Raw genomic sequence first — 11,166 nt, 5'->3', positions numbered from 1 at the left:
GGATGGAACAGCTGGCCCCTAATAGAAGAGTCCTATCCTTGAACATAATGCGGACAATAATAGGACATGTTATAATCTTTGGTTAAGCGGACATACTTAAATGGAATTGTTCCGCATACGGACTGCAAAAAAACAAATGGAGCAGACGTGGAAAAAAACTACATTCTTGTGCATGAGCCCTTAAGGTCAGACAGTAACATACAGCATTATAAGTCATTATAATGCAGTGGGTCCATGTTATAGGAGCAGTATTCAGGACGGAAAATACCTCTCACACAGACTACGCCTATGTAAAATTGGCCAGGCAGTATGTTCATCTGAACAATGACAAATCCCTGCGTTATGCTTTACTGTAGTTTTATATGTAATCAACATATTATCCCAGTAAGCTGCTGTTTTCACATTAAAATGCTTAAAAAGATCACAACTTATCCTTTTTTATGACACCTCGGCCAGACTTCTTCATTTAAATTAATACAATAGCTGAGGTGTGGCACTAAACCCTATTGGTTATTTAAGGTAGAGATTTATGAAGGTGTGTGCCTAATAATTACTGTATGTTGAAAGAATAGCAGAGACTGAGTACATCCACACTGAATGCTGAAAGAAAACTGTGAACCTACTGTATAGCTCGTGTTATGTAAGTTATCCAGGAGACACAAGAAATGGATACCAAGAAGACGGGCACCCATGCACTGCTGAACCCAGGGGAAGATAATGAAATGGTAAGATGACATTTACAATGAAAACATGATCACTCTATAGCAAGTATGTGAAACTGCATCAGAGGTGTACAACATAGAAAATGATTTGAATATCAGTTCCCAATTTACTATAAAGAGCTACTAGTGTCTTCAATGACATGGGTAAAATGCTAATTATCTTTGATCATGTGTTATAAGGATTCTGTAAATTATATCTACAGTGAAACCTCTTCAAAGTAGCCATTGAAAATTGCAAATGGTCTTCTAAAGGGGATATCCTTTAAAGAAGAGGATGAAAATAACGCACAGAATTGATTAGTCTAAATCAGAGGTGTCCTTTTTTTTGGAGAGGGTTGATTGTATACAATGACATACAAACATTTAGCAGAATGGTCATAGTGTGATGTATTATTTACATACATACAGCTAGATTATCTTACCCAAAGTGTTATCAACATATAGAATTTTTGTACCCAAAATAATTAAGCTGGCTTTAAGATTAAGGATCATGTCACATTTTGTCATGTGAACATGTTTGGCATATGCATCTGGAGCTTTCCAGGGGGATATGCCAAGCTTAGTCATGGGTCTCAAATGAGCCAATGGAGGTCAAAAGAGTGTCCATTTGGCCATGTTGGAATAAATTGTCATTAGTGATGAGTGAACTGATTCGAACAAATCAAATTTGCTCAAAAATTAGCCTTTATGAGCAGGGGTAAAGAGACTTACCCCTCCCCCTTGATTGACAGGATTAGACACCTTACCTAGCCCTATCAGTCTTACGTCTGCACCATTGCTCCAGTTAGCAGCACAACACACATCTGATATGTTGCCACCAGAGCAGCTTAGATGCCAACTATTCATCACATCATTATCATTGAAATGGATGGGACTGAGATGCGCTCAAGCCAGTGATACCTAAACAAAAAAGCTGAGTCTAAAAAGGCCTTAAATAAATAATGATCTTTATTAATAGTATATATAAAACATAATCCAAATAGAGACAGAAATTCACCAATAAAGTGCGGTATACACCTGAGGGAGACTCACATGAATATAATTATCATAGAGGGGGAGATGGAGTACAAGGAATGAAAAACAGCCCAAATCGGTAAAAGAGCAATGTTTAAAAAATAAATGCTAGTGCATCTCAATACATGGAATAAAGTACACAAAACACCCCTCATAAAAGATATAACATAGGTCAATCACATACCGTACCCATTGATGGAAGAGTCACCTCAGGAGAACCACACACCCCGACGCGCGTTTCGGAAACACCTTCATCTGTGGGTGGTAATGTGGTTCATTATTGGTTTTGGGCCTCCATTCAATGTTGTTGTGAGTAACCTGTGGTTACTAAGTCAAGCCAGTGATAATAGTCGTGACTTCACTGGGCCTGTAGGAAACAGCGAAAGGCCACAATGCTAGGCCACAATGCTGTTGCGAGCGCCGCTGCCTTCTCAAACAGCTAATTAGTGGGGGTCCGGGGTGTTGGACCCCCGCCAATCAGAGGCTGATGATATATCCAAAGGATAAATTATTGGTAATCAAAAAGTAGGTACAGAACCCCTTTAAGTTCTGCTACATTTGTATAATCGTTTTTTATTGTAAGAAATAGAACAAGGACTTTTTACAGCAAGTGCAATGTACAGTACTCATTAGTGTTGATTGAGTGCCGCAGTTCTCGGGTGCTCAGGCCGAACACATTGGGATGTTCGGGTGCTCGACCCTAGTATAATGGAAATCAATAGGAGAATCCGAGCATTAAACCAGGTACCCCCTGCTCTGAAGAGGGGAGGGTGCCTGGTTCATAGAAAAATGTCAGAAAAACCACCGAAAAGGTTCTGGAAGAGCATGGGGAGGATGTCTGGATGCATCTTGGACTCGCAAGTCGCTGCTGGGAATGATGTTGCCCGAATAGTTTGCCACTTTTACAGACTAACAATAATACGTACCAAACTGAAGAAAAAAAATCGATTTTATAGGAAAAATTTATAGGAAACATTCTTTCCTGTATATTTACTTATATATGAAGTGCAAGTTCAGCCAAATATTCAGTTGATTTTCGGAACTGGGGCCATGATTAAGTGGCATCCGTATTGCACCACTAGAGGTGAAATTGTTTGGTACCTCGGAGGAATTCAATACCTGTGATGACCATGTGTTATTGAATTTCAACTATTATCATTAGTTTTTTTTCAAAAGGGGGGATTTCGTTAGCCATGTTTTTAATCCAATGTTATATTTTTTGTTCTTTTAAACATGTATTTGACAGCTATTTGTACTGGATTGCAGAAAAATTGATATCCAATGACCGTCTAAGGCTACTTTCACACTTGCGGGGGTGTGATCCAGCGGGCAGTTCCGTCGTCAGAACTGCCCGCCGGATCCGTTGATTTTGATGTGACTAAAAACCATTTGTGAGACTGATCCGAAATGCATTGCAAGAACGGATCTGTCTCTCCGCTTGTCATGCGGACAGACGGATCCGTCTTGTATCTTTTTTTACATTTTTACTGGTCTGCGCATGCGCAGGCCGGAAGGACGGATCCGGCATTCCGGTATTTTGAATGCCCAATCCGGCACTAATACATTCCTATGGGGAAAAATGCCGGATCCGGCATTCAGGCAAGTCTTCAGTTTTTTTCACCGGAGATAAAACCGTAGCATGCTACGGTTTTATCTTTTGCCTGATCAGTCAAAACAACTGAACTGAAGACATTCTGATGCATCCTGAACGGATTACTCTCCATTCAGAATGTATGGGGATATGCCTGATCAGTTCTTTTCTGGTATAGAGCCCCTGTGATGGAGCTCTATGCCGGAAAAGAAAAACACTAGTGTGAAAGTACTCTAATATACCTCCAGCCACATAATTACTTGTTGTTTTCTGTCGAGTGAATGCCTAATGTTTGGGGCCTGTACTACACTGGTCTGCAGCAAAATTGATATCCATTGACTGTCTAATATACCTCCGGCCACATAATCACTTGATCATTTATGTATTATGAATGCATAATTTTAAGGGCCTATAATCTAACTGGCCAACAGTAAAATTGTTATACGGTGACCAAATAAAGTACCTCCATCCACATTATCAATTGTTCTTTTCTGTCCGGTGAATGCATAATTTTTGGGGCCTGTAATCTAACTGGTCAACAGTAAAATTGTTATACGGTGATCGCCTAATGTACCTCCATCTACATTATCAATTGTTTTTTTCTGTCCGGTGAATGCCTAATGTTTGTGGCCTGTACTACACTGGCCTGCAGTAAAATTGATATTGAATGACTTTCTAATATACCTCCAGCCACATCATTTCTTATTCTTTTCTGTCCGGTAAATGCTTAATGTTTGGTACCTTGGAGTAATTTAATACCTGTGACGACCACGTGTTATCGAATTTCAACTATTATCATTTGTTTTTTTTTTCAAGAGGGGGGATTTCGTTAGCCATGTTTTTAATTAAATGTTATATTTTTTGTTTTTTTAAACATATGTATTTAACATCTATTTGTACTGGCCTGCAGTAAAATTGATATCCAATGACCGTCTAATATACCTCTAGCCACATAATTACTTATTTTCTGTCCGATGAATGCCTAATGTTTGGGGCCTGTACTCCACTGACCTGCAATAAAATTGATATCCATTGACTGTCTAATATACCTCCGGCCACATAATAACTTGATCATTTATGTACGGTGAATGCATAATTTATGGGGCCTGTAATCTAACTGGCAAACAGTAAAACTGTTATACGTTGACCGCCTAATTTACCTCCAGCCACATTATCAACTGTTCTTTTCTGTATGGTGAATTAATAATATTTGGGGCCTGTAGTCCATTGGCCTGCAATAAAATTGATATCCAATGACCGTCTAATATACCTCCAGCCACATAATTAGTTGTTATTTTCTGTCCGGTTATGCCTAATGTTTGGGGCCTGTACTCCAGTGGCCTACATAAAAAATGTTATCTATTGACCGCATAATGTACCTCGAGCCACATAATCACAATTTCAGGTGAATACCTAATTTTTAAGAACCATACTCCCGTGGCCTAAAAGAAACATTTTCTAGGCTCCAGCAGGGCACATTTCTGAGAATTTCCCTTTAAGATGCATAAAAAATGGCCCCTGATTAAAATATAGATTTTTTAGGGGATTTCTTTGCCATTAATCCCTCTCTGGTAAGGTATGTCACTGTCCATGTTATGGGACGATTTGTGCACTTCTTGTAAGTATTTGGTGGGTTCAAATATGACCTGAGGGTTTTTCAGTTGCTCCTGCCATTAAAGTGCATGGGGCCCGTCGCAAACATGCGGTCACGTTCGCGCCGGACGATGTTCGACCATCATTAAATACAGGACTCTTAAGAGTCAACTTTCGATGTTCTTTTATGCGCCTAACATGGTGACCACGGGTAACGGGGAATCAGTGTTCGATTCTGGAGAGGGAGCCTGAGAAACTGCAAATTACACACTCCCGACTCGGGGAGGTAGTGAGGATAAATAACAATACATGACTTTTAAGAGGTCCTGTGTTTGGAATGAGTAATAAAAAAATTACAGGGAATGTCACTGGTATTTAGGATGTGGAAACGTTATACAGGAGAGGTACCACAGGTAATGTCACTGTTCGCAGCGTCTATGCAAAAAATACACTGTATATCACATATAACAGAGGGCCTGCAGGTAAGTTGACCATTGCAGACATTATGGGCGAGGGCCTGCTGCCGTTTTGTTGACTCTAGATAACTTCTGCCTGATCGCACGTCCCCGTGATGTTGAAGATCCATTTGGATGTCAGCCCTATAAAATGTGGAGCAATTTTTCCACAAGGACCTTCTGGTATAGCACAGTTTTGCTTCTCCTCTCCACCAGAAGAATTGGAGATAAGTTATTTTTGTAGTGGGGGTCGAAAAGGGTGAACAAGTCAGCCATGTGTGCCAGAGTACCAACAGGCAAGACTTCACTGTCGTCATCAGGAGGTGAGCTGACCCTGTAAAAGATTGTAGGTGAGGGCCTGCTGGTGAGCTGACCATTTAAAATATTGTGTAGACGAGGGCCTGAACAAATAATTGACGTTCATCACCCTCATCTTCTTGAACCTGTGATAGGCCAAGACGTTGTGCCTCTTCAAGCGTGCTTGGCGAGAGGGCCAAATCTAGTGATGGCGATGAAAATAGGTCCTCGGAATGTCCGAGTGTGGTATCAACGGTTTGTCAGACTCCTGACTCTACATGGTGGAAGGAAGGAGGACCAGGGTGAGGATTCTGTGGACCAGACTCTTTGCTAATGAGATTGGTCTTGGTGGTAGAATTATCTTCTGCCATCCAACCGAAAACCCGGTCGCACTGGTCCGAATTGGACAGTGTTGTCATGCGACGCACGGTTAACTGTGAAATGAAACTGGGTATGGTGCATTTATTCTTTTTTCCAGTTTCACCGGCAGCTGGCACAGTTTAATTGCGCCCAGGGCCACGGCCTCTGCCTAAACCGTCAGCAACACGCCCACTTCCCGTCCCTTAGTGCTCGCCTTCTTCATATTAAAAGGTTTATTCAATAGATGTTGGACAACTTATTTAAATTTTCCCCCAGAAAAATAATTCTATGCTGGAATACTGTATATAACGTTTGTGGATTGAACGCACACACAGATGTGCCCAAAAGTAGTTAAATGTGACCCAAATACAAATAATTCTCTGCTGGAATACTGTATATACGGTTGCGGCCTAAACGCACACACAGATGTGCCCTAAACAAGTTAAATTTGTCCCCACCAAAAATAATTATCTGCTGCAATTTTGTATATAACGTTTGTGGATTGAACGCACACACAGATGTGCCCAAAAGTAGGTAAATTTGTCCCAAATAAAATGTATTCTCTGCTGGAATACTGTATATAACGTTTGTGGATTGAACGCACACACAGATGTGCCCAAAACTAGTTAAATTTGTCCCAAATACAAATAATTCTCTTCTGGAATACTGTATATATAGTTGCAGCCTAAACGCACACACAGATGTGCCCAAAACTAGTTAAATTTGCCCAAAATATAAATAGTTCTCTGCTGGAATATTGTATATATGGTTGCGACCTAAACGCACACACAGATGTGCCCAAAAGTAGGTACCGTATTTTTCGCCCTATAAGACGCACCGGCCCATAAGACGCACCTAGGTTTTTGGGGAGGAAAATAAGAAAAAAATTATTTTTAACCAAAAGGTGTGCTTTTGGTGGGTTTGGAACTAATGGTGGTCTGTGGGTGGCACTATTACTGGGGATCTGTGAAGGACACTGTTATGGGGGGATCTGTGGATGACAGACACTGTTATGGGGGGATCTGTGGATGACGGACACTGTTATGGGGGGATCTGTGGATGACGGACACTGTTATAGGGGGGATCTGTGGATGACGGACACTATTATGGGGGGATCTGTGGATGACGGACACTGTTATGGGGGATCTGTGGATGACGGACACTGTTATGGGGGGGATCTGTGGATGACGGACACTGTTATGGGGGGATCTGTGGATGACGGACACTGTTATGGGGGGGGATCTGTGAATGACTGACACACTGTTACAGGGGGGGATCTGTGGATGGCACTGTTACAGGGGGGATCTGTGGATGGCACTGCTACAGGGGGGATCTGTGGATGGCACTGTTACAGGATTGATCTGTGGGTGGCACTGTTACACAGCCCCCCAGCCCATAACAGTGGCATCCACAGACCCCCCCCCCTTAACTGTGCCATCCACGGATCAGCTCGATCACCCACCCGCCCCCCCGCCTCTGCCGCCCCCGCCTCTGCCGCCCCCCAGTATACTAATATTAAATGTCTTATTCAATTAAAATGTATTAGATATGCCCCCTCACTCCTAAATTCCTAATAGTACCTTACATCCTATTCCTAGGTTCTGTAATGCAGGCCGGGCAGCCGGCGCGTCACTCGCTGACGTCACTTGCCTGCGCCGCCTGCTTCATTCATAAAGTAGGCGGCGCAGGCACGTGACATCAAGGAGTTACGCTGCCGCCCGCCCGGCCTGCATTACAGAACCTAGGAATAGGATTTAAGGTACGATTAGTAATTTAGGAGTGAGGGGGCATAACTAATACATTTTAATTGAATAAGACATTTAATATTAGTATACCGCAGCAGCGGGGCGGGGCTACAGTACATTGATTGCACCGCCCCGCCGCTATTCCCGGCCCCCAGCTCCTCCTCCCAGTCCCTCCCCCGGCCCCCGCTCACTCTACATCGCATCCAGCGATGTTAAATTGTCAGCATTCGCCCCATAAGACGCAGGGGCATTTTCCCCCGATTTTTTTTGGGGGGAACAGTGCGTCTTATGGGGCGAAAAATACGGTAAATGTGTCCCAAATACAAATAATTCTCTGCTGGAATACTGTAAATACGGTTGCTGCCTAAACGCACACACAGATGTGCCCAAAACTAGTTAAATTTCCCCAAAAATATAAATAATTATCTGCTGGAGTACTGAATATAACGGTTGCGGATTGAATGCATACAGATGTGGCACAAATTACTTTCATTTGCACCCCAAAAACAATTTATCTGATGGCGCGGTGTATATCTCATTAGCAGGCACACTCTAGTGAATAAGCCCCTTTTTATAATGTCTGCTAAACACATTGCTTTCTGATGGCGTACTGTAGATCTCACTAATACCAAATCTTTCCGTCTTTTAAAAGCTTTTGGGTACTTATAAAAGCGATTTTCCAGCCCTGCACTCTGTCTCTTCCTGAAGACGCCTGTCCCTGATACTGCTGAATTTAACCCCTGGTAAAAAAATTATAATGGTGCTGCACTGCTGTCAAACACACACTGTATTACTTAAGAGGACTGTTTGGTCTATGAATAGTTTTTTGGAGTTAAATCTGTGAATTTCCAGCATAACGCTATCTGTCCCTGCCTACTGTCTGCTCGCCTTGACGCTGAATGATCCCAGCGCATTACATCGGCTCCTATATAAACTGGTATCACGTGTTCCAGCCAGCCAATCAGTGTAAGGCTATTAGCTAACATGGCTTTGGCATTACACTGAAGGAAATTACTTACCTGAACGTTGATTGGCTGCTTAGGAGGCGCCAAACGTGCGGGGAGGAGACTTGAGCAATGCGACGAGCACACGTGGTATTCGGCCGAGTACCGCCACGTGCCAAGCATAGCGATGCTCAAGCCGAACCGATACACAGCCGAGCATTCTCGCTCATCACCAGTAATGGCCAGTTCACAGTGTTCGCCAGCGAACACATGCGGGCTGCAATCTTGACTCACTTGTCCGGCAATGCACAGGTAAGTCCTTACCTGTGCCTGTGCTGCGAGCCGGTCTGAAATCAAATGCGGTCACCGGGAGCAGGCAGTTCCGAGAACAGCCCGATGAAGGCCCCCGTCGCGTCGGCTGTTCTCGGAACTGCCTGCTTCCGGTGACTGCATTTGATTTCAGACTGGCTCGCGGCACAGGTACAGGTAAGGGCTTTCCTGTGCATCACCGAACAGGTGAGTCAAGATGGCAGCCTGCATGTGTTCGCTGGCCATCACTGCTCATCACTAATCATCTGTAATCCAGGCAGAACCGGTTAAATTCACTGGGAGTACCATCAAATTAACCAAGTACAGTATGAAAGCTATTCCTTATCCATAGGATAAGGGATAACTAACAGATCAGTGGGTGTCCTCCTGGTGAAGAGGTGAATGATGGACCCTCCTTCATTAATTCAGTATCCCCTAATATAATATTTGCAAATGAGTTTTCAAAACCAGACAAACCCATCAAATGTGTGTTTGTAGTAAAAACAAGTCCTTCAGTTTTTTATGAAGTTGTTAAAAATTATTCTCAGTCCAAACTGTGGCTTTTAATTCATCTTTTTCTGAGTAAGCTAGTATTTTTAATATTCAAAATGTCAGTACCATCTACCTATGCATTTTGTGTGAATTTGCTATGGTAGACAGGCTTGCAGACGCAGTACAGAGGCAATGACAACGTCTTTAACTTAAACAGTGCAGTGTTTTATTTACACATATGTAAAGTAACAACAAAAAAGACAGTTTCAGGGAAAACCAGTCACCTTGAGTCTGGTGTTTGTTCACACCAGGCTGCAGCACATAAGTCCTTGGGTGAAGCAGAAGTCCACGTGCTTTTTCCCAAACAATATAGCAGGCCTTAGTCCCAGCCCAAACTCTCAGGCTCCAACACCCAGACTGACAAAGCTCCACTGTCAGATGGAGGATAATCCACACAGCTGAGACTGCTGGCTGGGTTTTTATCCCAAACCAAAACCCAGCCTGGAACGTGGGGAACAGCCACCCACCCTGCACTTTGGCTGTCCCCAGTCAGAGCCACTCGGTTCGGCTTTACAGCCACATTAAATAATCAATAGTGTCAGTCAGCGCTAGCTGCCGCTGACACTTAAAGTTACTGGCTCTTACCTCACTGAGGCCAGAAACCTTGGTGACACATATCTTCCATCAATGACTGCCCCTTGCGCTTTCCTACATACCTCCCCCTTTGTTGAACCCTGAGGGGGTGAACACCCACCAGACAGTATACCTGCGACAGGGCATCTGCATTACCCTGTACCCTGCCTGCCCTATGTTCCACGGAAAACTTGAAGTTCTGTACAGACAAAAACCACCTGGTGACCCGAGCATTCCTCTCTTTGGCTTGGGTCATCCACTTGAGAGGGGAGTGGTCGGTTACCAGACTGAACTTTCTTCCCAACTTCCCAACAGATAATAGCGGAGAGACTCTAGTGCCCACTTGATGGCCAGGCACTCTCTTTCCACTATACTGTACCTAGTCTCGGCTGGGGTAAGTTTGTGGCTCAGGAAAACAACGGGATGCTCCTCCCCATTGATGTCCTGAGAGAGTACAGCTCCGAGGCCTACTTCAGAGGCATCTGTCTGCATCACAAACTCCCTCTTGAAGTCGGGCGTAACCAACACCAGAGACCCACACAAGGCCGACTTCAGAGCGGAGAAAGCCTTTTCCGCCTGTTTATTCCACTGAACCGTCATTGACTTGCGTCCCTTCAAAAGGGGACGCTCACCCTTTAGTTTATTTACCCGGTACAGCATCTCCTGTTGAACCACAAAACGGGGGAACATAGACTTGGCCCCCAGTTGTTGCGGCTCACCCTCAACTACTACCACATTCTCCCAGGCTCAGGATAGAGTTGGGCCCTGGTGCTGTGCTGTACCAAAGTTATCCCTAGTGACATTGAGGTCTGCCAGCTCAGGACCTGGCGGCAAGTCCTCAACTTCTCCCACCATCACACTTAGCAGGGTTGTCTCCCCCTCTTCCACCGAAGTGGGGGTCACCCCTACTGCTGGCCCTTCTAACTCAGGTTCCAAAGGTTCTGGCCTCCCCCTTGAGCCAGGCCACTCTGCTAGGGTTACATATTGGGGAAGTCTCTCCCAATTATCGAC

General features: G+C 43.9%; 1 pseudogene; it reads left to right on the top strand.

The window, feature by feature from the left end:
* Nucleotides 1-592: 592 nt before the first annotated feature.
* LOC122934686 overlaps nucleotides 593-11,166 on the top strand; it is a 261,344-nt pseudogene continuing 250,770 nt past the window's right edge.

This window comes from Bufo gargarizans, chromosome 4 (genome assembly GCF_014858855.1).
Source record: "Bufo gargarizans isolate SCDJY-AF-19 chromosome 4, ASM1485885v1, whole genome shotgun sequence".
NCBI lineage: Eukaryota > Metazoa > Chordata > Amphibia > Anura > Bufonidae > Bufo > Bufo gargarizans.
The sequence above is the reverse complement of the archived record's forward strand: the minus strand, read 5'-3'. Positions and strand labels throughout refer to the sequence as shown.